This window comes from Strigops habroptila, chromosome 5 (assembly GCF_004027225.2).
Source record: "Strigops habroptila isolate Jane chromosome 5, bStrHab1.2.pri, whole genome shotgun sequence".
NCBI classification, from domain to species: Eukaryota; Metazoa; Chordata; class Aves; order Psittaciformes; family Psittacidae; genus Strigops; species Strigops habroptila.
Window position 1 is genome coordinate 45,328,090 of NC_044281.2, and position 26,397 is coordinate 45,354,486.

Sequence of the window (26,397 nt, forward strand, 5' to 3'; positions counted from 1 at the left end):
TTCAGCAAGTGAAACTGCTTGAAGGTAAGTTTCATACTAGTTTGACTGAATTTAATGAGCCATTGTTAGGAACCAAGCAAGCAAGTATTCTAGTGAGGCAGGAGGTATACACAAGCTGTCTTTTCAAGAAACCATTGTAAATCTGGTAACAAAGAGAGCCTGACTTTCTCCTTGAATTACCATGTTAACAAAAAGTATACTGCATGCACTGATAGGAAATGAGATATATTCTGCTAGTAAAGAAAATTAGGCCTTAAATTTAACTCTATAAGCCTAATGTCGAGGGCAAGGGAAAAGCCAGAGTCATGCTGAAAAGCAAGCTGTTGCATTAGAGTGAAACACAGGTTGTGTATAACTCCTTGTTCTGAAACAGAACATTTTGTGCAAGTTTGCTGTATGATTAACAAATGTATTTTAACAGAAACTAAAAAGCACAGGGAGAAAAAACAGAAAACAAAACCAAAACCATAGCAAGCTGTATCTTTAACCAGTAGGGATTAAACAATTCACTTTGTTACCTAGGAGGCATCAAGGTAAAGGTCTCCAGTTCTGAGCGGCTCTGCTCACTCAGTGCTTGCTAACCTTGGGCTGGCTGCTTACAAGGCGTATCTTTTCTGTAGCCTGAAAAGGGTTTTTTAATATTTAAAATTATTAGTTTATAGTATCCATGTAATTTCTTCAGCCATAGGGCTTTAATTTCTTTGATGTGCATCTCTGTTCCAGCTGGTACTCCTACCACTCCTGCTGTCTCTTAGCCCTAAGTAAGGTTTCTCTCTTTGTTAAAGCTGGTGCCACTGATTTGTCCTCAGCTCTGAGAAGGGCTTTTATCCATTTTAGAAGTGGTGCTGCTGAGACAGCTTTCCTTTGCCCTGAGAAGAAGATTTTTTATTCATATTTGGTGGTTGGCTGGTTATTTGGTGTGTTTTTTCCTTTCCTTTACAAAGTATCTTCACAGAGACGTGTATTGCTCTTGGGTTGTCTGTGGGTTCCCTTTACCCTGTGTTCATTCCCAGCTAAAACATTTAGGGGTAAACAGGAAATTTCCCCTCTTTACAGGAGCGTGCCTCTCCCCAGCTCATGGGGGCCACATGCAGTATTGCCCTAAAGAGGATCTTGGCTGCACTAGAATGGAAGGCAAGAACTGAGGCTTTTCTCATTCAGGGTCTGTCGTCAGGGAAGATTAGGCTGGACCTTGCCCCTTAAACTGTTGAAACAATGTTTCCTCCATACATGTGCTGGAGCCAATAATTTCGTTATGAATCTAGCTCATAATCTGTTATTTAAAATAAATGCATTGAGTTTATACATTTGTGGCTTCTGGACTTGCCTTCCTAGACTGTTTTCCCCATTTTAATGGTTATCATCTATTCTATACTCAGTACTCTACTATTTTTTTTTAGAAATGTATTTAATATGAAAATGTTTTGAGTTATCTTTATACAGATAGCTAAAGGTATCTTTTGAAGTCATCTGGTCTTCCTTGGTGTCTGAGGTTGTTGGAACACACCAGAAACATTTATTTTATATACCACCTTTAATGTAGACAAATCCTAAAATATTTTATATTAATAAGAAGAACACATATCAAATACCTGAAAACTAGTAAAATGCAATAGAGTTAGATGTAAAAGGTCTTATAAAAAGACTGCAGATCATTCTTAAAAACAGAAACAGACTCTGAATATAGAAGTTGCTGACCAGGAGACCTCAGAGACTGGACACTTAAACGAAGACTTTTTCTCACAGGATCCTGTAATACCTGCAGCAATTCAGAATCTATTGTTAAAAAAAAAAAGAAAAAAAAAAGTATATTTAGTTTTAAAAGTAGCAAGTCATTCCATCAAAGACAAAATTAACTTGTAACTTGGTATAACCGAAGGCCTTGCTGTCATCTACATGCTGAGAAAGAGTTTCAGCCTTTTAACAGTTTTCTTTTTTGGAGTCAGTCAGAATTATGAACGATCTGGAATATCTTATATTGCCTGCAGACTAGACAAAATGCTGTTATGCAGGCCAGCAAATAAAGCTTTACACTAATCAAATGCTCTGCTGAATAAAATATGAACATGTTATTTTGCATAATAAATAGCAAGCCAAAATATAAATTGAACAGTAGTACTAATAAATAAATAAGATCATCTAAGCTGGTTTTCGGAAACAAAAATGTCTAACTTCATCAATTATGCATGTATGTGTGTGTACGTGTATGAGTATGTGCATGTGCATTAGTGTGTGTAAAGGGAGAGCTAAAATGGTGGCAATATATGATTTTTTTCTCTACCTTTTTGGTGTCACTTTCTCTTTGGATTGTTGAGAGCTGTCCTGGAGAAACAAGAACCTTCGGCAGTACTTTTTCTTTCTTTCCTGATATCTTGCTGCAAGTGGAATAAGGTTGAGTGCTATCTATAATGCAAGGAAAGTGAGAAGCTGTTCCTGTCAGTAGTGGCAGGTGCTCTCAATACAGAAAGAAAGAGTTAAAGAAACGCTTCTTGCTTTCCCTTGCAAAACCAAAATCTTGCATTCAGTTTCTGTTTTCCTGAAACAAAACAGATCCTCTTTGAATTGGTATAAAAACAGTTGAACTATTTCATTTATGGTAGCTGAGAGTCTGTCCCCTATGTCTGCGTGTAGATGACTGAAGATATACCACAGGATGGCAGGTGCCTGCCCAGAGCATCACTTCCCAGGTGCTGGTGCTGCCTGGCTTTGGGGAAATATTTTATTTTTCATATGTGTACATTTTCAATGAGAGACTTTAAAGGAAAAACAAGCCTATTGCCATAGTGAAGACCTGTTATGTACATTAACAAAAAAGCTGTTGGGACAAGGTAGTTCCAAACAGTTCTGGCATACATTTTTAAGTCTATATCTCCTTTATTTCCTTCCTATATGCAGACTGTATGGAGATGTTTAAGCAGCCCAGTGTCAAACTAGACTTTAATTTCTGATTAAAGGTCTATAGGACAGAAGGGATTGGGGTGGTACCCCTGCCATAAATCAGTAGAACAATTGAAATGAACACAAGTAAGGATGCTTTTTTTGGGGGGAAGTCGTGTCACCTGTCACCACTGGCTACCACCAAAGCAGTAGCAAAGATCTGAGGATGTTGGTAAATTTTCATTTCTCTCATTTCCTCTTCTCTTTTTTGGTTTCCAATCGTGGGAGATCATTGGCTTATTTTTGGAGCAAGTATCAGGAAACTGCTTTGCCTCTTCTCTTTGCTTTCAGTTTCTACTCTGAGGCTACAACAAAAAGCCAGGCAGGGGACCTTCTTGTGGGGTACAAAGGTTTGTAGGGTAGCGCACAGCTTGTCTTCATGCCAGACTGAAGTTCTCAAGGCGGTAGTGTCTGAATCTCCAGGGATGGAGGGAGCAGAGCAAGCAAGAAGTGAACTTGTCTCAGGGCTGCACCACACTCAGTCCATTCCCAGGTTTCTTCTCAAAAATGACACCTACAAGACACCCACAAGACATGTAAACCCATAATGGAAGGATTATCTTTTATTCCTCTCTTTTTATTGTCCCACAAAGTCAGGCATTGCCCAAGACCATTTGCTGTTATTTCTCAATGAATCTGGGGTTGGGTGATATTTTTCCTAAACCTACAGCTAATGTTTTCAATTACTGCTTTAAATTTTCCCCTTTGATGACCATAACCACCACCTTCCCCTCTTCTTTGGAATACTCATTCCTTTCACATCTCCCTTTAGGAAAAAAAAAGGAAAACCACCTGAGATTTTTCACTTTTTTCCCATTACCTCCTAATGCAACAAGTTTAATCTTCAGAACTGTTCTCCTAATTTATCTCAACTAATGCCCATCTGCTGTGCAAGGGAACACCCTCACCCATCCTGCTGTCAACGTCTTGGATATCTATAGATAATTTCACATCCAAATGCCGCAGATGTCTGGCTTTCTGCTTAAAATCCATAATCCTGAACATCATCTTCAACCTGTTCTTTTATTTGTAAATTAACATGAACATTTTCCATTGTGACAAATACAGAAAAGCTTAACAAAACCCATGCTCATAACAACATTTTCTAAAGTCAAAGTTCCTTTTTCCAGAAACGGTTAATCCTAAATGAGCACAGTTATAAAATATATTACCTATTTATAGGTAACTTGCTGTTAGAAAATGAGTCCATATTTGTCATATAATTTATTCTCAGTCAGTAACTCAAGTGTGTCTTTTTGTCTCTTGGACCTCTAGGTATGTTAAAAAAGAATAACAAATACTATTAAATGAAAGGACTTGAATTCACATTCCTGCTTTCTACTTGAATATGTTTTCCCTGAAAACTTCTTGGCTTGCCTATTGGTGAGGGATAACACTACATTTTATTAAACATCTGCAAAGTTTTTCCAAAGATGTTACATAGTGTATTTTTTTTAGACAGTGAGTTTTACAAAATCTTCTTGGCTTTCCATAGGTGATAACAGGAAAGAAGAATAATGAGATAAAACTTTTTCTTTCAGGTTTTTTAATTGAGAAACAAATTATTTCATAGTTTCTCATTAGTTATTCCCATGGTTTCTAATGACAAGGTGCCAACTTTCACACTTAAAACAGGTTAATTAATCAGGTAGTAATGAAATTGGGTGATACCTGCATGTTGATATGCCACAGCTCCCAGTAATGTGCTTAAATGTCTGTAAACCTGAAAGGATATTTTCAGCTTCAGCTCTTCTCGGCACTGTATAAATAAATGTTTGCTAGCCAATAGGCAAACTATTTTTAAAGTTACACTTTGGTTACCATTATTACTTATGTCACACAAAGTAGATGTTGATACTTCTGCTCTTTTTAAGACTATAAAGGGACACCAAGAAAGCTGGAAGTGTTTATTTTCCTTCTATCCACTGGCCATATGTGTTAAATATTTTAATGCTATTTGCTTCCCCTGGAAAAAAAAAAAATAAAAAAAATTGCACTTTCATGATCTTCTAGGATAAGATCGATGCAGGAATCCAAGCAAGTAGGAAGAACCAAGGCTAACAAAGTAGCATGTGTGCACAAGGAAAGAAACACATTTGGAAAAGAAAAGAGAAAAGGGGAAAAAAAAAAAAGTTTTAGGCTTCCGATGAGCAAGTATAAATAGCTATTAAATACCTAATTTAAAAAATATCTAACATTTATCTAATATTTAATAATCTTTACAAGAATCCCAATGAAGTATCCGTATCTAGAAGTGTCACTTATAGCCACTTGTGTTGGAAGGGATATAAAGAAAAAGTTGATTTTAACTTTTGTGTTTGAAGTTATAAAACACAGGTGGTTAAATTATTTGTGACAAATAAAATATTCCACAAATTTTATGGGTTGTTTTTTTTTTTTCTTGCCTGTGATTTGCTCGCAGTTATTCTGATTTCTAGGTTTTTTTTTTTTTTTTTTTTTTTTTTTTATATATTTACAGGGTGGTTTAGGCAAACAAGTGTTGGACTTATTCATGCACTGGTCATTTCTACCAGTTGTTGTTTATAGTACACAATTTGTCATCAAAATCACATAGGTATTGTTTCCATTCTCTTACTGGATATTTGCCTGGTTTTAAAATGGGGAATAATAAGAATAGAAAATGAATGAAGAATAACAAATAAAGTTCTTTCTCATATGAGTTTTTGAACAAATAAATATTGGGGCCCAACTTAAAAGGTCTTGCAAATATTTGTATAAATAAACTAGTTAGAGCTCATCTGAACACTTGCAGAGAACAAATAACATGACCCCACAGAAAACAGCAAAGTAAATTTCCAAGACATATTTGTAGAAGTAATCTTCAACAGGTATTTTGGATTGTTTGACCACATATGTCCCAGTGTTTACTCACAGTGAGCTGGCTACTGAGCTTGAAAGCACCTTCATAGCAAATGAGTTAAAATATCCAACCCAAAGCATTCTATGATTTTGTGAACTGAATTCATGGTACTTACTGGAATTATTTTTTAAATACACCTCTTAAAAACATCTGTTTATTTTTCGTGTTAATTTCTGATAGATTTTTTGCAAGCCTAATAAAAGATTTCAGGAAAATTCTGTTGATTGACAAGAAACTCTGCTATGGAAATAGCCAGTAATTTTCTTTACTTGCTCTACTGCATTCTTCTAATAACATTTTGGCCCATGTTTTGGGAAAAGGATTGCTTGTTTTCTTGCTTTTAGCTGGTGGGATCATCAGTTGGGAACAGTTTTCTTTCCTGGGATAGAACTTAATATAGCTGGAAGTACCAGGAAGTCAGCAGGCAATTCATAAATGCAGTGAGTAAATGGTGGCTTATCCACCAAAAGAGAAATTTATGTTCTCAGGACTAGGTGGTCTAAAAAGATTAAACTTCACTCTACTGGTGTATGCTGAATAGTGATTCCACAACCAGTGCATCCAAGTCCTGTATCTCCCTCTCTTTTTATTTTACATTACAGTTACCAGCATGATCTTCATTCATAACTTATTGTGGGTGACAGGTCATAATCCTCATTCATGACCAGCTATAACAAAAAAAGAAAAAAAAAAAAAAAAAAAAGAAAAACAAACAAAAAAACAGGAACAAACTCACCCAAACCCCAAAAAACCTAAAACAAAATAAATAACCCACTATGCAAAACGAAAGCCTTTCATGCTACTTAGAGAGAACAATACATTACACAGAGTTTCCCTTATTCTAAGAGCAGTATAGAGATACAGCAAATGCCACGGCAGAGATCTTTTTAAAGCATTTGCTTAAAAAAAGATGCAGCTTCCCTAAGATGTGGGGAAGAGAAAAAAACAAGGTGGAATTGCAAACATGTATATCATTACTGCAACTGCATTCCATTTATTTTCCTTTGCAAAATAAATTACATAAATGGGGTTTATATTGTTAGCTATTCTTCATCCAGAGATTGGGATAATTAGGTTTCAAATACAGTGATGTTTTAAAACACATTTAATTTAGTAAAATTGGTAAGGAAGCTACAGCAATTAAAAATAAAGGACAAAAGTTTCTTTTGCCTTCCTGGGTAATTTGGGGTGAATTTAGACTATGGCATTAGAAGTACAAAAGGTAACTAAAAATGCCATTAAATGAAATGTTCCCAGTCCAAGCAATTTCCTTCTTAACAGAAAGTAAAATACAAACAGAGATTACTAAAACCCTGCTGTGTTTAATTTAAGTGTATGTAAGCCTTTTACTCACAGTTGTTTTGTCTGGAGATAATCATGTAGATCCTCAGTGGTCAGAGCTGTGAAGCGTGTGTTGTCAAAAGTTGCTCACTCTTTGATTCCCCCTCGCTTCTGTCAGCCATGGTTCACATCATGCAAGCTCAGCTCATTCATCTTCTGACAGGGTGGGATTCTCCCATTTCTGTCTCCATCAGTTTGTTCCTGTCGCCTCTGGATTGCTTGCAGAAATACCGAAAAAGTGTGTGAGTTGTGTGTAAATTATTATTATTTATATGGCTAACAGTAACAAACTGTAGGCATAGACCATATTAGCTCTTTACAGCGCAGCAGCAACAGGCAGGGTAGTTTTTTAAACTAAAGGGAAAATTCAGCATCTACTATAGATTCATTATTCTACAGAAATGAAAGAGTTGGAGATGCATTAGATACAGAACCGTACAGTGACAAAGGCAGTGTTCTGGAGAGGTTTGATATATACATCTGAGAAGCAATTACATGCAGCAAGAAATTAGGGGCCGGTGCCTACAATACAGTCCTCTCTAGGGTGAGGAAGTCAACGCAGAGTTTGCCTGCAAAAAGGGGTGCCACAGGGGAAGTTTCTTTTGTTGCAGAGATATTTTGTGTTGATGGTTTATATTTGTACCTTATGTCTAGTCTAAAAGTACTCCAAGAGAAGTGAGAGCTTTTTTGTTACCCAGAGCTGGAAATGTCCTGATTCATAACAAAGTGTAGATGTAGTCACTGTTTAGCCAGTTGCTATTTCTACCGAAGGAAGCAGAAATTGCATTTAACGCAATGCAGTGGAAGCAGAGCGGATGCAAAATGGTTTACATTTGCCAGTCATAGAGTGTTGAATAATTGCAGCAGCCACCAGCTGGGGATGAGTCAAAACCTGCTCTGGCTTTGAGGCCGATGTGCTCCTCAACTGGCAAAGGCAAAATTGCAGTACCCCAGAGCTCAGGAGTCAGACAAAGCAAAATGAAACTGGGAGATTTAACTGCGACCTGACAGCCAACATGGGCACCCTGCTGTCAGTGTGTCCCATCCTGCCACCTTAGGTAGTATCTCAGACTCATCAGTTGCTTTGGCTTGCCCTGTCGTGCTTTTTTGTGTTGCCCTTAATTTTCAGTATATGCTACTGCTTTAGCTGCATATGGATTTTACAGCTAGGCACAAAAAAATAACATTTTTAGGGGTTCAGGTCCTGTGAGACTGGAAGGAAAAATCAGTGCGCCAAGCAAGTCGTCCTCAAACATACATTTGCATTTTGTATTCCTTCACTTGCACAAAGCATGTTGTACCCTCATGTATAGATCGTTGAGCGAGTGAAACACAAGTTACTCAGCTGCATTCGAGTGATATTTTATGATAGCAGACGAAGTGTACTGAAAGCATGCCCTCCTGTTTGTGTTTATTTCCACTCATAGCTGTACTATACTAGTTGTTTTGCAAACAGAAAAGGAATAACATTTCAGTGTCTCATTAAGTCAGCCTTTGCAGAGGTGGAATTCTGGTGCAGGGAGGGCATATGCCTTGTTCCTGCTATAGTTAGACTATTCGTAAGTTAAATTTGTTAGAAGACAAGTTGTGGTGGTATCCGCATGTAACGTGATGGTGTGAGTGCAGTTATTTTTGTAGGCTGTGTAGTGTTTATGCTGTCCCTTATAGCTTCCTATAGGGGCCATGGAGAGAGGTCTTTTGCGAGTCAGTTGAATTGGCAATGGCAACATTCATGCCTACTGTCACAGGTACAATCCTTACTGCTGGGGGATGTGGATCTCCAAGTAAGATGCAAGGTTAGCATCTCTTCTGGTGCCTCTGACTTTAGTCTTGAACCAGACAAAGATTTAGTTGCCGGCCTCGCCTCCTTGAGCCTACAGGGTGAAGGCTTGTCACGTAGAGAAAGTCAGCTGGGGGGAAGCATCAAATTCCCACCATCCTGGATGCTTTCCAAAGGCAAGTCCTTATTACTGAGGCTGAACATCTTTCCCGAGCAAAGCTTCTTTTAAAGAAAATGCTTCATTCTGTTTTTCCACTGAGGGGTTGGGTATTTGTTTTAATTTGTTTTGGTTTTCTGTTGAATATGGTGACACTCCTTTTTTGCTTATAGGCTACTTCTGTGAACTCAAGCTCAATTTGCTCCCATAAAAAAAATCACATCTCCTACCCTCCAGGAAAAAAAAGGTATTTTCCTCCGTCATCTGGGTAGGAAAACACAAAGATGATATTAAATAAAACCTTTATATCTTCTTAGGTTTTTCTGTTGTCCTTGGCACAGGGGGTAAAGTAGCTCTGGCATGTCTAGTTCTAACTAGAGAGAGAATTAAGGCAGTTACCCCTCTCTGGGGAAGAACCTCTGCTGGGAGGTATCTCAAGAGCCCTGCTCTGACTATGCTCTTTCCTAATGTGCTCTGGAAAATTGAATATGAATTAGGAGGATGCAATGCACAGTCTGGCTCTCTCTTTCACCTGTGCTGACTTCTGCAGTTCAATGCTATGCCACTTCCCCTAGCTGGGAGACATGACTGGCAGAAATTAAAAAAGGAGGAAAAAAAAAAGAGTTTGTATACAAATAGAAAATAATGACAAAATCCTTATTAGATTAATTGGATATAAAGCAATCCTAAATAGGTGCGTTTATTTTTTTGTGTAAGTATTGTGTTGGGGTTTTTTACCTTGTCTTTGAACAGCTCAGTGTAGCTTAGCTGCTCTAGATCTTCCACGTACTTCTGGGTGCTTTGGACGGGAGATTTTCCTCAATTACAATCTTTTGTCCTGTAGTAATCCATCTGACAGCAAAACTGAACAGAAACATCGTGTGTGTATCACACGATCTCCTTGGCACGAGGAGACACTGAACATATGCAATAACTGTTTGTTAACTAAGGAGGTATCAGAATTCAATGTGAAATCTGTCAGGAAACTCTAATGTCTTAATATCAGCAGTGTCCTGTAGAAAGATGATTTTATCAGTGCTACAAAATCCTATTGATCTAGCTGCTGTGAGCAAGTGTTTGGTGTTTTCTTGTGCAAACGGAAGGACAGGCAAGTAAAATAGTTCCATTCTTTCATGAAACATCATTGTGGTTATGAACAGCAAGGATTTCTGTGCCTCTGCTGGTATATTGTCATGATAATTTTGCAGGGAAGAGTTACAGTGTGTATCAATGAAAGAAAATGCATTTCTGGCCAACTAAGAAGAAATTATAAATGCCAGGAAAGCATATAGAATATAAGTCCTTTGCCAATCTTTTAATACTAATTTGACCACTATCTGGGGAGAAATCATTTTGTATGGAGTGACCTCTGTGCTATTCTTTTTGTGTATGCATGATGGTCATCTTTGTCCTGTCTCTAGATTTTTATCATATATTTTGTTTTTGTATGAGGTTTGACAGAAAAGCTAGTATCTGTAGTCAGTTATCTGCTAGAGAATGGAAGTCACTTGTGTGTTTCAGGAAGACCTTGGATTGCTATCAAGATATGTTCTAACCATAAACTGCTAGGTTACCAAAAAACTAAACTTGGAGGACAGTTAAAGCTGAAGGTTAGGAAATAATCACAAGTACCAGTGACTACCTTTAATCATAGCCTAGTTTGCCAAGAAGAATTTCCTTGGTATAATGTCTTTTCTTCTGTACCAAATTATAGAAGATTATAGGCTCTTTTACTGCAGGGAAGTCTTGTTGTTATTTCCCAACATAAAATGTTATTATCTACCTGATAAGTATTGTCTGCATGAAAATGCAAATGCTGTATTGCAACAGTGCTATTTTTCATCAGATCATGTATCATTAGACATGTTAAGCTTATTTCCGTTAACCTAAAAAAGAAAAAAAAAAAAGCCAGCCCTGTTTATAGTTCTGGAAATGAGGTTTTATGGAATGATATGAATTATGGTTATGTGCAGACACTTGGAATAAAACTGTTTCTGAGGAACTAAAGGAAAAGTTACAGTTTTTGAAGTTTATAAAAAGCTTCAGTTTGGAATTAAAAAAATCCTTTCCCTGCATCCCACCCTCCCCCTTGGTCTCCTTTTGGCACTGGGAAAATCCTTACACTGATGGAAGTCAGAATGATGAGCAGTCGGTCTTGCCAGGGAAGTCTAGCAGATGCAGTGTGAAGAACTTGCTCCTCTTTAATTAAAGTGGGGATTAGAATCAGCTTCTGGATGCTTCAGAAACCACCTTTTCACTTTATCAGAAACAGATCTCTCCCCCTCATCATATTCTCAGACACCTAGGACTCAGGATAGCTGAGCTTTCTAATATTCTTAGAGTAAGATAAGTTTATACTGAATTCTGCTTCTTTCCAGATATTCCCTGTCAGAATAGTCTTTTGTCAGTCTTCACATTTCTCTTTGCTCAAATTGCCATTTTCTGAATAAGAGAATTGCTTGGATCACTGTTGAATAGCTAGTTAAATTGCTCATTATGCACAATTTTCTGGTAAATGTTTTTTTTATATTTGGGAACCAATCCTGATTTCTCTGAATGCCCTAGTTATTTTTAGATACTTCACAAACATTAGCTGTAGGTGTTCACATATTTTTCATTTTGGCTATTTCCTATTCATCTTTGATTCTTGATGTATGCTGTTGGTCTCCCAAGACATACGATATTTCCCCCTCTCTTCTTGATTAGATCATTGAAGCTTTTTTAAAGAGGGGAATAATTAATAGTGCTTTGTGAATAATCAAATGAAAAGGCAATTAATGAATAATGCACACCCTGCACAAATTTTCAGACATTGATCATCTGTTAATTTTGTGCAATATTTTGAATTCACATATATTTTCATTCATAAACTCGTCACATGTGTATGCAAAGCTTGAATGCTGCTGGCCAATGAATGACAGCAAAGAAAAATCAGCATATTTCTTCACAAAAAAACCCCACATAGCTGTTTTGATGTTCCAGCTCTTCTCACTAGGTTTTGGTGACGCAGTTCTTCTATTCTCATCGTCACCTAAAAGCACAGACTAAAGCAATGTATTTTACAACATGTTACACAGCCACTGGATATCTCATGTGCTGTACCCGAGTTCCAGGAACTTTGTGGTTATGGTAAACCTGGGAAGCAGCGCTGGGATGGATCTGCCTCAGAGCCTCTGACCTTGTCTTTAGTTAACAGTTGTCTCCATTAATAGATGACTACTTTTGATGGACTGTGGGTCTCTTTGTGATACATGGAAGCTTTACAGTTTTGGTGGTTTTTCATTTGTTTATAATTTCCTCTGATGTGCAGCAAGTTAGAGAACTGGAAAGGCTTAAAATCTATATTTGGCAAATGATACCGTACAAAATTTTCACAGCTAGTCTTGCAGGATCGGAAGGGTTTAACTTTGCTTGCTTGGCTCCACCAGGTCTCTTTTAGCTCCTCCCCTAGGGAGTGATAATCTTTGCAGAGTATGTTAGAGGTGGGGCTGATTGCCAGACTAGGGAGGAGAAGGGGCACTTCCCAGTTCTTCAGCCAGGCCATAGGTACTCAGCTTCAGGAAGCCTGGACCAGCTCTGGACTATGCAGCAGCAGATTGCACCAGAAACAGGGGGCAACCCTGCCTAAACTCAGTCCTGGAGCTGCACAATGTTGAGAAGTCAGCTAAGCGTTTGAGGAACAAAGTTTAGGCTTAGGCATCTAAGTTCATGTTGGCAAAACTGACTCTTGGGTACTTTAATGGACCTGGCTCTTATATATTTTGTTTGGGATGAAAGACATTGTTAAGGTGTAAATTAAATCTGTTCTTGCTGGATTTAGCTGTTATAATGTTTTTATGCTATGCTGTGCTTGCTTCTAAAGGGAAAATGTCGCCTCGGTCTCCTTTCTTCTTATAGCCTATGAAAACCTCCAGACCTCAAAAAAGTGGGGTTCTCACAGGAAAGACTGTGTAACAGCAACAGACATACCATTTTCTTTCCTGCTTGAGATTCCTGTATCTTCACTATTTTTGCTGAATATAGTACAAAAAAAAAAAAAGCTTTATTGATTTGCTCAGGTGAGTTCTAAGACTTTGGAGTAAATTTGTATGTAGCACTCTACTGTTCAATGATTTTTTGAAACATACATTACAAAACCTTACAATCAAAATAAAATATATTTTTGAACTTTATTAGTTGTGACTAATCCACATAGCCTTGAACATAGATTATAGTGAATTATAAATAGACAATTTATAGCTTTTTATTTATCATGCTCATCTAAGTGAGCAATATTTTATTAATACAATAAAAATGTAATGATCAAGTAGATGAAGTTTGTTAATTTAAACTGAAAATAAAATAATTTAGCATTGCCAGTGCTTTTCACTCATTTACTTCTACTTCTGTTGGCTTGAAGTTGCGTGTGTATTTATGTGAGTGTATGCACATATATATGAAGTATACACTCACATATATATAATTTTTTTTTTTTGCTATTTTAGTTGTAATTCATAACTACAAAGCTACAGTTTATTATAAGGTTACTCAAGACAAACTTTTCCATTTCCTCTATTATCCAAACAGGATGGTTTATGGTCAGCATGGTCAGGATCAAATTCAAATGGCCTGAGAGTTCAAAGGAATGGTGGTGGCTCAAGTAAACCATTTTTGTAATCTGTAAATTCCATTTCTACAAAAATAAATTGGCTAGAGTTTGTAATGGGTATGGCAAGATTTTGCAAGGTCAAGAGAATAGGCAGTGTTACGTGTTTTGACTCTGTCTCAGGACAGACTGCATATTTGTACATGGGTTCATGTTACACAGTTTCAAAATTTTTAATTTGGGGAGATTAGCTTTCTTATTGATTAATGTGTAGATACATGTGTGCTCATGTAGCAATGCCACTGCAGTAAGGGTGTAAAATCTCTGATCTACATCCAACAGAGTAATCTGGGGTCTTTCCACTGGGCTCATGTAGGGAGGCTCATGTGCACGGGGAGGAGAAATGTATGGAGGCTTCTCCTGGTTTGGCTGTTATGTGCAGACACACATATCCAAGACCTGTGCCTGGGTAATTCACCACTCCAGCACCAGGAGCCATGAGGATTAGGCTTCTTGCCTGAAGGGCATTTCTGAGCTGTGGCTGTAGGAGCTTATTATGTATTGGAGGGTGTGTGTGTGCAAGTACGTTAGTAAAAGCTGCTTAAAATCTCCTTTTAGGGCTACAAACCCTTTATTCACATACTTATCCCACCTGTCTTACAGGTCATCACTTCCTCAAGGTCATCTCTTCCCAACCCATGCCCACATGTACACACGTTTTTTCTCTGTAGTGGAAAAGCAGAAAAGGTCTCATTCCTACTTGTGTAAGCAAAGCTGTAAGTTGTTCTTTCTTCTTCTGTGGCTTGCCTCAGACTTGGAATAGTGAGTCTTTCTGACACTGGAGTGCTGTGGAGTGAAAGCACCCTTCAGTTTATCCTGAAAAGATACGATCAGGATACTGTAGAGAGAAGACATCTCTCAGAGGGTCTTCTCAAAGAGATTCCTAACAACCAGAAGAAAGTCCCCTGTTGAACAAAATTCTTTCTGAGGCCTGAATGACTCTTACAGCCATCCTCATGAACATGGAGGACAGTTGTCCTTACATTGCCTTAGACCACAAGGATTCAAAATACAATTTTTTAATATCTGTGTGTCAACACAGAGGCTAAAGGCTTGAGTCCCACAGCAGGACCTGACTCTTTCAGGTACTGTGCAAATACAGAGGTGAAAATATTGTGGCTAAGACAAAGGACTGAAGCTGGGTAGAAACGGAGATATAATGAATTGGAAATTGAACAGGGAACTCTACTGCCCATTGTGATAAAATTAAGCTTAAGAGGTGCAATTCTAGTTTTTCTTTCTTTGTTTTGGGGTTGAGTTGTTTTGTAGTTGTTGTTGTTTTGGGTTTGTTTTTTTGGGGGGGGTTGGTTTGGTTTGGTTTTGTGGGGTTTTTTTGGTTTTTTGTGGGATTTTTTTCCCCCAACTAAGCATATTTTGAGATTTGGAGAATTCCTACCTTTTTTCAGTAATGTAGGGGTTAGAGTTGAGATGCAGTGTCAAGGCTGGAAATCAGATCCACACTCCCATGCTTCAGCATCACATTACTCATCCCCTCTTCCCACCCAAGGGACTTGAATTCTGCTGTTTGTGGGGCAGAACTAGCTGAGCTCTGCAGCTGTGCTCCACGAAGGCAGGGAAAGTGCTGAGAGGAGCTGCTCATCCCAGAGAGAATTTGAACACCGGCCAGAGAGAGGTCTGACCCACAAGTACATGCACCAAAATTCAGGTTTTCAAGGGATAACCCTGTCAAAATCATTGATGTATACTGATTGTGAGTACCTGGATGTTAGGTGCAGGTTTAATGGGGAAGAAACATGGAGGATCAGCATTTTGAACGTAGTCTCCTAAAACTTGCTCTTGTCTTACTTGAGGCACCTCTATTCCTCTGTGTGTCTAGCTTATAGGAGCATCCCTTTGAGCTTGTCATGTTGATTGATGATTGCTGTTGGAACCTGTCACATTGTACTGGGTATGTTGATATAAAATATTCTTCTGAAAGCAAATCAGATATCTTCTTGGTGGTACTACTTCTGAGATGTGTTAAAAGATGCACAATTAAGTCACCTGCAATATACAGTGATCTTAAACATATTTAGCAGACACTGCTTTATGAACTTAGGACCATTGCATTTCATAGTTTATAATAATGTTCTACAAACCTGCAAAATTAAAGAAGCCTTGCAGTGTTAATATTGTTAGAAATAATACAAATAGGATTCCATAAAATGTTTGTCTGATTTATTTCAGAATTGTTTAGAAACTATAAGTAGATGGAAGAAGAAAAAGATGTTAACCTCTTGAAAAGCTGCCTTTGAACTAAGAGACATTAAGGTGCAGTTGAAAAATATTTTTGAAATTTCCGGGACCTTTCTACTAGTCTCCTACTGTAACTAATAATTATAGCTCTGCTTGGCTAAATACTATTTTTTTCCTTCTTAAAAAAAAAAAAAAAAATGTCAAAATGCCTCCAGCTCAAGATACTTTTCATTCTACTAGCAAGTTTTATGCATGGGGTTGGTCAGGCTCAAAATTCTTTTAGATTGGGTAGAGATTACTAAGCTTCAGATCTTATAAGCAAGGTACCAGCATTTATGGCCTTAGCTAGTGCATACTGAATATAATGTGAGCTGAGCTAATGGAAGTTGACTTATCTCAATTTTTTCATCCTAACACCTAATGAATACATTAGGAATCTGCCCAAGATAAAAAAGTGTGAAATATGCTAATTTATAATGCAGATTTTTGCATAACAGGATCAAAACTCTTATCCTGTTGTGAATGTAACATCAGAGTAAAATAACAAGCACTTTACGGGTTACCATGCAAGCTAATCTGACAAAGGCATTTTTACATTCATTTACAGAGTGACTATAGCCCTAAAAAACTCTTGGGAGATAAATGAAACAAAACAAAACAAAATAAAATTTCAGTCATTTCCATAACAAAAATTAAACAACTGTGGCATACATAGGGAGGTTTAGAAGGAAGAAGAAAAGGAAAAGGGATAAAGAAAAAAAGATGGGGGAAAAAAAAACCAGTACTAAAATTCAACAGACTGAGACTGTTGCGTCAAGAAAACAATAGTGAAAAATTACTCATTTCTCATGAGAACAATTGTAATGAGAAAGGGAAACTGGTACTGAACCAATTCTCTTCTCAATCTGCAGTTCTTAATCATGTGATCCTCTTAGGATGCCAGAATCTAGTTTTCCTAAAGGCCTGTATAAGCATGTTCAGTGGAAAATCTATCTACCAGCAGGTGTCTTTTAACTTTGTTTTGTCTTCAACATCAAATGAAGATTAGAAGAATGGCATGAATTAGTTGATAAGTATTAGGAAAGCAGGTGAAAAGCAGGAGGATTGTGTCACAGTGAGGTTTCTAGCTTATCCACAGGCCGCAGCATTTAATTAGGGAGTTGACCCAATCCTTCTGTTGAGCTCATCTTAATGAAAAAATGACCAGAGATTAAATTGTATATATATAACTTTGAATTTGGGATGCAACATTGAGTCATAATGAGCTTAATGAATTAATTGCATGAAGGTCTGTAATAGGTAACTAAAAATATAACTGATGAGTTACAGAGCAAACAGTTTTGCTAGGAGCATCAGGTCATTCTGATTATTTCAGGATAAAGTGTATGCCTCTGCACAGATAATTCCAGAGCATTTTTCCTTGATGAGGCAAAGAGATGAAAATATTCTGTCCATATATCCAGCAGAAGGAAAAAGGAAAACCACATTGTTTTCCCTTTTCTGCAGACCTTACAAATATTCCTCTCTATCTCCCCATTACATTGACAAGTTGCGTACATTCATTGAGAAAGTGAATCAATAAGGTGGATTTAAACACAATATTTGTTTTGGCTAATAACACAAAAAGCAACTATATTCCATGTAAAACTTGTAATGATTGTTATACCAGAAAACAGGCCTTGGAATATAAAAAATATATATTAAAAGGAGATGGCAGGACGTAAATATATAACTGAAGCCATTACTGCCAAGTCTAACAGCGGGATATAGCAGCTTAGTGTACAAATTGTTTCAAACTATAGAAGCATAATGGTAAGCCTGTTTTATTTTAAGAAGCAGAATATTTTCACTGGGTACTGGATATCTGTGGGTATTTGGATTTGAAAGGACTGAAGAGTTTCAAAATGAGAACAAGATCCATATGTTATCATGTTACTATAAAATAAAAAAAGTAAATAACCATGTTTGAATAGCTTTAGTAGTAAAACCATGGTCGTTATTGTTCAGCTTTAGAAGTAGGTGAGGGTGAAGGCTTTTTCCACCCACTGCACTGGCACTAGCCTAGCAAAAAAAAAAAAAAAAAAATGGTCAGCAGTCGTGACATGCTGACCAGTTTCCAAGAAAACTTGATCACAGTTAGCATATGCAAAAAGCTGCAACCATGAATAATAGCAGAATGAAAGTTTTTCTTAAAAACACGTTTTATAAAGATGTTTCTGCTCCAACCGCCAATTTGCGCAAATATCCTTTATCCCCTGGGGTATATCTTGGGCTAGAGAGTGGCTGATGCTGGGGAGCTTCATGGGTGGGGGCGGGTCTCCTCCTGAATGTGATCAATGAACTCAATTACGACCCCATTCCAGAGACTTTCAGCCTTAGTTTACAGTGATACATAGTTGCCGCCATCCCTGACACTTCTCCCAAAATCTCTTCAATAAATGAGAGGATACCAGAAAGCTCTGACTTTGTTTCTTCTTCCCTTCCCCCCCCCACCTCTTTTTTTTTTAACAGCTTTTCTGGGTCCCTGGTTGATTTTCTTCGCAAGGTTAGTTGCTAATACATTCCTAGCACCCATGCATTATTAATGCTCACCGCTCTCCAAGGTGGCAGTGACAAATAGGGAGCAAAATTCACTGACTAGTGGGGAATGTACTTTTTAGTCATGCTTGAATTTTTCAATCCATTCTGCTTGTTGAGGATTTTGCAGTGGAGGTACTGTAGCAAAATATGATTTTTTATTTTTTTTTTTCCCCCAAACCTAAGAAGCACTCTACTAACCAGTGGAAAGCTTATGAATCAGGGCTTTTCTCAGGAGGCCTTGAGGGGGAGTAGTGCAAAAAATACCTTTGATGTTTCCAGTAACATGGAAGTCATTGTTTTTCCTCCCATGTAGTAAGTGGCAGTTTTGACTGCAAATCAACTATGCGTGCAGTCAAGTAAATTATAATATTTTAACTAGGCTGTGCATGCCAGCTGTAGCATTCCCAGAAATAATACCAAGTATGCATCATGAGAAACATTGATTTTTAATGTGCAGATTTGTTTCTTCAGATATAATACTCTATTAATTTTGCAATATAAAGAAGCAATCTGTGAAATACATTCTTAGACCGATATTGGTAACTATAAATCCCACTAGTAGTACTAGCACACTTGTTTAATTCAGAATTACTTCGTTTAAAGTATGATTTTGCGCATGTGGTGGAGGTGCTGAAGATTTGGCAAATACCTCTTTAACATAACAAATAGCTGACCATAAATATTAGGCTAATTCTTCCTAACGTTTAATAGAGGGATAACTCACTGGGCAGAATAATGAATTCTTTGCTAATGTACATACATAGGGGAGTAACACCTTCACGCAGCCATCCAGAAGTGCACTAAAAATATGTATGTTTCTGTCTTGGTGACTCTTGATGTTTGACAAGCTCTGCACCATAGGCATATCAATCAGTCAGCTTTCGAGCAAGATTTGCTTTAGGGCTCTGAAGGGCCCAGATATGCGTGGTCAAGAAGTCCTAGGCTAGAGCCAAGGAAGGCACAATGCAGGGTCCACAGCTCAAATTCTCAGTCCCTCCCCAGCCAACTGTGTACCTTTTTAGGTCAGAAACACTTATAGTTGTTCTGAGCTGTTAGCCTTTTCCCCACAATCATAAGCATGTCAGCTGGGAAATCATAAAAGTAGCTGCTCCCCTTGCAGGTCTTACTGTCCCCTGCTCTCAGGTGGTTATGAGAGCACAGAATTAGGATACAAGAGCAACTTAGCAAAATCTGATGTATTCTTCAGTATGATAGTGGTCTTTTGGCCAGATATGCCATCTGATAGTTTACTTAGATAAATGTAGTCTAAGGATTAATCTACCAATCTTACTATTGCCTCCTCTTTCCTCCTCAACGGCAGTCTGGTTTGCAGACTGACTTTCTTGTCTTCTCTGCTAGCCTAAAACTGGTACTAGATTTATATGTGCAATTAGAATTAAGAGTACCAAATTGGGAATGAGAAACATATCCAGGGGCCCTCACTGACAGCCTAGCACTTGAGGCTACCTTGGTTTTGAGTTTACCTGAGTCACTGCGCCTACACTGAGGTCTGCAACTGCAAGTTTATGCAAAGGAAAAAGCTGTTATAGAGTAAGTGTGAGCTGAAATTATGTCACTTAGGAGGATACATGGAGAACCAGAGACCAGTAATTTTGAAATAAGAGCAGGAAAGGGGGTGTAATTTTTAACACTGATTCACAAAAATGAAAATGAATTTGGGATGTGAAAAACATGACATTCTGCTATTCTTGCACATCACCCTAAACACAAACACATCTTTATACGTGTCAGAAAGGCTTTTCCCAGAAGGGGATATTCTTTCCCAGTCCTCAGAAGTATCCCACATTTCTCAGTATGTCCTTCACAAAGCTGTGTTTCGCCTGTGTTTCCTACTCTACCAGCTTCCACGTTGCCTATCATCCCCACTCAACCACTCTTTCCACCTCATGACATCCTGCCAGTACAGCAGTGAAACTGTGGGGAACCACAGCACGTGGGCAAGACTGTGAGGATGCATGAAGAGACACAAAGTACAGGGAGAAGAGTAACCACAAAGGGGGTACTTACCACTCCTGTTGGGACAGGCTGAGAGATTTGTTCAGCCTGGAGAAGAGAAGGCTCCAGGGAGACCTTAGAGCAGCTTCCAGTGCCTAAAGGGGCCAACAAGAAAGCTGGAGAGGGACTTTTTACAAGGGCCTGTAGGGACAGGACAAAGGGGAATGGCTTTAAACTGACACAGGGGAGATTTAGATTAGATATTAGGAAGAAGTTCTTCCCTATGAGGGTGATGAGGCCCTGGCACAGGTTGCCTAGGGAAGCTGTGGCTACCCCATCCCTGGCAGTGTTCAAGGCCAGGTTGGACGGGGCTTTGAGCAACCTGGTCTAGTGGAAGGTGTCCCTGCCTCTGGCAGGGAGTGTGGAGCTAGATGAGCTTTAAGGTGCCTTCCAACTCAAATCATTCTATGTTTCCATGATTCTATGAATTTTTGTATGGTCTTTAGAGTGAGGGTAAATTCCTGTACCTGCATGAATATCAGTGTGGCTTTAAGGTTTCGATATGGCTGGTGCCTTTTTTTCCTTCTGAGATATTTTCATGTATTCAGTGCAAAGCCACTTGCATATTGAAAGTCAATTCTGAGACAATGACAGCACATCCTTTCCAATAGTGATCCTTAAGAAACAATTAAGAACCATGAAAGCAAAAGAATCATCAGTTTTCCAGTGAGTTACATGTCACAGGAATTGATAAGGAACACAGTATAAGATAAGGAGATGGAAGGAAAATGCAAAGTAAGAGTAGAAAGTGAAGATGACAGAGAACAAGCATGAGGGAATGGGTGGAAATGAGGGGTGATAGCTCAAGGAACATTATATTAGAAAGGGATGGAAGTGTCAGAAAGGAACCAGAGAGCAGCAGATTGGCTTAAAAAAAAAAAGTGCGTTCAGGAGATGTTGATGGAATCCATCCAACATCTGAACGACTCAATGAATAGCAGACTGTTGAAACTAGATGAGACACTAACTAATTTAGTTCAGACTGTCAATAATTTAAATCAGAATGTTGCTGTATTCAATGCTAATATGAAGACTCTGATTTCAGAAACTTAAGGTTTTAAGAAGCTGAAATGAAACTGTGCTATTGTTTGCCAGTTGTTATTGTTCAGAAATTGTTGAAAGAAATTTTATCAATTCAATGTTATTGCTGTGTATAATTTTTAATATTTTGCAATGTTTCTTGCATTTTTAAGTTACGACCTGTATTACCTACTTTGGAGGGTGCTGTGTATGGTGGAAAAGGGCATAATTTCTTTAATACTGCAATAGTCTGGCATTACACATGTATCTGCTCTAACTCCCCAGATAGAATGCTGGTATGAGGGGAAAAAAAAATTCAAAGTCCTGTTTTTGGCAAAGGCCCTACGTACTCCCTTCCAATCTGCAGTGTCAGAAAACTCAAATACTTAACGAATCCTTTCATGTCTGTTGGCTTCATTTAGCAAACGTCTGTTCAGTTATCATAGGTTAAAGGAAAATATTTATTTTTAAAAAATGTTTTACGCATTTTGGAGATTTAGCAAATATGAGTTAAAGAGAAATTCAAAGAGGGATTTTTTTTATTTTTTTAAATTGTAATTTATGTTACAGGAACACAAAATATTGTAACAGAAACAGAAAACAGTTTGTGGATGAGAGATTTTATGAGGGGGGAAAAAAAACATTTTCCCAGGATAAGTGTCCACCACTAAAGAACAAAAAACTACACAGAAAACTTATTTAGGCTCTCACCTGTATGAGTTGGAAGCGTAGAAAAAACTGTCCAGCAGTGAGCAGAAATTGGAGTATTACCATGCCAGTTCAGCACAAATCACAGTGTAACTTTGAGGTATTGCTCTCAGTATCTTCACACTGTATGAATTTTCTTAATAGTTCTTCCAAGGCATGAATCTGTTGAATTCCCTTTTAGTGTCTGTCTAGGCTGGATTAAGAAGATGTCGAAGATATTGCAGAGATATGGCCTATGCCTTAGAAAATCAGAAAGCAAACTACAGAATGTACAAAACACCAAGGGAAAGCACAATCAGGGTGCTGAGGTATGGATGCATTAGGAAACTCTGTATTTTGTGCTCTTCAGGCTGTAGCACATAGCTTAACCACCCATTCTCCAAACTCCTGGGCTGTGACAGAAGGGGTAGATCCCTGAGCAATGGGGCCCCGTTGGGAAGTTCTGGTCCGAAGTCAGCTGGGGTTTTATCTACCTAGTAGGGCAGTGTTTCACCATTAGGTTTGATCCTGGTGGATGTCACATTTCCCGGCATAAAGTGAGGATCTGAATATGCAGCTGGGTTTTCTTATTTATATATAGCTGCATTGGATGTGTGAAGAGTTTATTAACTTATTAAAAGATCCAGAGAGCTAAAACATTTAAATGAGACACAATGGAAGCTGGAAAACAAGGATTATGTGGAAAGGAAAAGCTGGAAGGCAAGAAAAGAGACTGTTTCTTTTTGTTTGCATGTTTGCAGAGGTATGAGCTGCTGCTTTTGTCTTTCCTCTTTACTCCGATGCATTCAGTCTCCACTTTCACAATAATGTTGTATCTCCCTAGTACTTTATTGCATTCAGCTGTACTAATGTGCTTATTTTTCCATATGCTTTCTATATATCTGTGGGATCTCCTAGCACCTGCGCTGTAAGGTGTGTGCTGATATTTTTCTGAGGTGTGTTAAACGCACACCGGGTGGGGGTGTAGCCTCCTTTAGAGCTGCAGAACTGTTTAACTCTTTCTTCAGGACACATGCTGTGGGCAGGGGAAAGAAGTATTCTTTGAAAAAATGCATAATGCATTCACTACTTCCACTTCTTCGTGTGTCTGCTGTGCGTACCACTGGGACCCGCTGCTACCATGCATATGCCAGGACTAAGGACTCTCTGCCTGATGCCCAGTGCCATAGGGTTTTCTCATGTTTTATGCCACTCACAGTTCACTTGTAAGGTCTAGAGTGAGCATTGTTGGTTTTGATTTTTTCCTTTCAGTGTGTAAAAGCTTGATGCGTATTTTCTTGCAGGTAAATAAATAAATAATGAGCTGGAAACCATTTACAGCTGTGTAGGCAGATGTGTCTAGGTTTAGGCTGTGAGTCAGGATCTCTGACAAAGCCTCAAAAAGAAATGTGGGTTATGATGACAGGATGAAGAAAACCCCAAATCCAAACCACTTGTTGGCTGAGTCACCAGTGCAGGAACACAAGAGCTCCTTTCCCATAAGACCTTATTTATACAAGAGGTGATAGTTTAGAGACACCAAAGTCACCCAGAAGACAAAAAAAAGCCAGAGGACAGGCTGCTGAGAGTACTTCATAGAGTCAGTAAAGTAGCAATGGTCAGCAGTAAATACATCCTCTGACTCTCTGGATAGTTTTTGTTCTTTGTTTTTGCTTCTGCTTCTCTGGCCTAATCTCTTTTATGAAGAGCAATTTATCTTACTCCCTCTGTCTTCATCGCATCAGAGGGACAGGTGAAGTAGCTGAATTTCCAAAGGCAGCAGCGATGCGCACCATGTATCATAGGGCGTGACCTATTCCTAGCTCTGAATTTCTCATTTTTACCAGCACATACATAGCTGTAGCCTTATTTTTCAAAGGCACTTTACTGTACACATACAATTGTTTAAACAATTTGTACTTAATTCAGTTTTACACTGACAGATCTCTTGAAATCCTTTGTATCCACATATCAAAACAGTCTATCAAAGGAAAACCTGTATCAGCCTGAAATGTAGCAGCTTCCAGTAGAAGATAATGCTATATCATCCAGAATTTCTACAATCATTTGAGTGTTGTAACAAAATTCAAATACTATTCTATTGATGATCTGATAAAAACCAAAATTGTATGGATTATTATTATATCACTTTTTTTGTTGCTGTTGTTAAGCACTAGTTTTTCTTATAACATGCTACACAGGTTTATTGAAAATTACTACTTCTTGGTCTTGTCTACTGGAGATTGTTCTTGGATTTTAGATCAGTCTGTATTTAGTCAAGTTCTATCAAGATGTTGTATTGTTGATAGTTCAACACGTATGTGCTCATACATCCCTTTCAGAGTTGAATTACTTGCCTAACAGGCAGCATCGGTTCTCCCCTGCCCCATCTTCTTGTTTATATTAAAGGTGTGTTAAACAGTTTTGAAAGAAATGTTGTTAAAAAATTTAAAGTATCCAATATTAAACTCTAATAGCTTGTCTACTGCTTTTACTAGAGGAGAAAAAAAAATTATTGAAGGCTTCTTCAGACTTCAGGTAATACAAACTGTTGTGGCTGTATTGTGTGTATGAGCTGAATCATCGTGAATCCAAATTAAATTTCCATTTATGTCCCGCAAAACTTAGTGAAGACAAAAGACATGTTAGTATAGGCCAGAAATTTGGCATGCCAAGTTCCATTTGGGAGATATATTTTTCAAATGTCGAATACACTCCTGTGAACCAGGATTTATAGCAGAAATGCTGACAGACAATATTGGTGATACTGTTCTAATTTATTTGTGTTGAATGTTTTTTTCATCTCTTTCCCTTTTAATGATCTAAGTCTTTTTGCATCTGGCAGTATATTTCCTCACTGTTTACCTTTCCTGCCAAAGCAGTAACATCCATCTATGACTATGCTTTTCTTGATTTCTTGCTCTCTGTCTTTAATATTTGGAGCCAATTTTCCATTTATTCTAGGACTCCTGTTCCTCTGATGTTGCCATTAACTTCTAAAGTGGAACCCTATCTGTCGTGGTTTGAGCCCAGCCGGTAACTCAGAACCACACAGCCGCTCGCTCACTCCCCCCCCCCCTTCTTCCTCCCCCCGCTCCCGGAGGGATGGGGAGGAGAATGGGAAGAATGTAACTCCCACGGGTTGAGATAAGAGCAGTCCCGCAACTAAGGTATAACACAAAACCACTACTGCTACCACCAATGATAATAACGATTAGTGAAATAACAAGGGGAGAGGATACAATTGCTCACCACCCGCCGACCGATACCCAGCCCGACCCGAGCAGTGATCTGGGCCTTCCGGGTAACTCCCCCCGGTTTATATACTGGGCATGACGTGCTGTGGTATGGAATACCCCTTTGGCTAGTTTGGGTCAGGTGTCCTGTCTCTGCTTCCTCCCGGCTTCCCCTCCTCCCTGGCAAAGCATGAGACTGAGAAAGTCCTTGGTTGGAATAAACATTACTTAGCAACAACTAAAAACATCGGTGTTATCAGCGTTGTTCCCAGGCTGAAAGTTAAAAAACACAGCACTGCACCAGCTACTAAGCAGGAGAAAAATGACTGCTATAGCTGAACCCAGGACAGTATCCACCCCTTATTCCATACCATTCACGTCATGCTCAGATCCCACATCTCTCAGCACACCATCACCCCTGTCCCATATATACACATATATATACACCCACACCCACACACAGAGAAAGATATCGTTCCCTAGTCCATGGACCAATCCCTGTAAAATTGCTGAACTCATCCAGTCCATGATGTCAGGTTCCATCTCTTGTAATAGTCTTTCAGGGCAGGAGGGACGGTACATGGTGTTGGGTTGTTGCCTGCTGATGATACCGCCAAACTCATCTGGTCACTGCTGAGCTCATCTGGTTTCCTCAAAATTCATTCTTTGTTGAGGTGATGATCGGAGGGAAGTCAGGGTCAATGGCTGGTGACCTGAAGATATCTAGCTGGTGGGCTATAAAAGTGTTATAGAGCAGGCAACAGCGTACAATTGAGTTCATTGGCTGTTTTCCCCCAAAATCAAATCCCCTTGAGGTACACATCGGACTTCCCCATCTTCCCGCATTACCCACCAAGTATATCCAGGTCCCTGAGCAAAAGCAACCCCACGAGTGGGTTTGCCTTTACCTGAAGCAGGAAT

The 26,397-nt window shown here is 38.5% G+C and overlaps 1 long non-coding RNA gene across 1 annotated transcript; it reads right to left on the bottom strand.

The window, feature by feature from the left end:
* Positions 1-1,515: 1,515 nt before the first annotated feature.
* Positions 1,516-7,485, bottom strand: LOC115608952. Its single transcript, XR_003991695.1, has 3 exons — positions 7,173-7,485; positions 2,282-3,451; positions 1,516-1,776 (listed from the first exon to the last, which is right to left on the bottom strand). It is a non-coding gene; the product is annotated as an uncharacterized LOC115608952 (long non-coding RNA).
* Between the last annotated feature and the right edge of the window lie 18,912 nt (positions 7,486-26,397).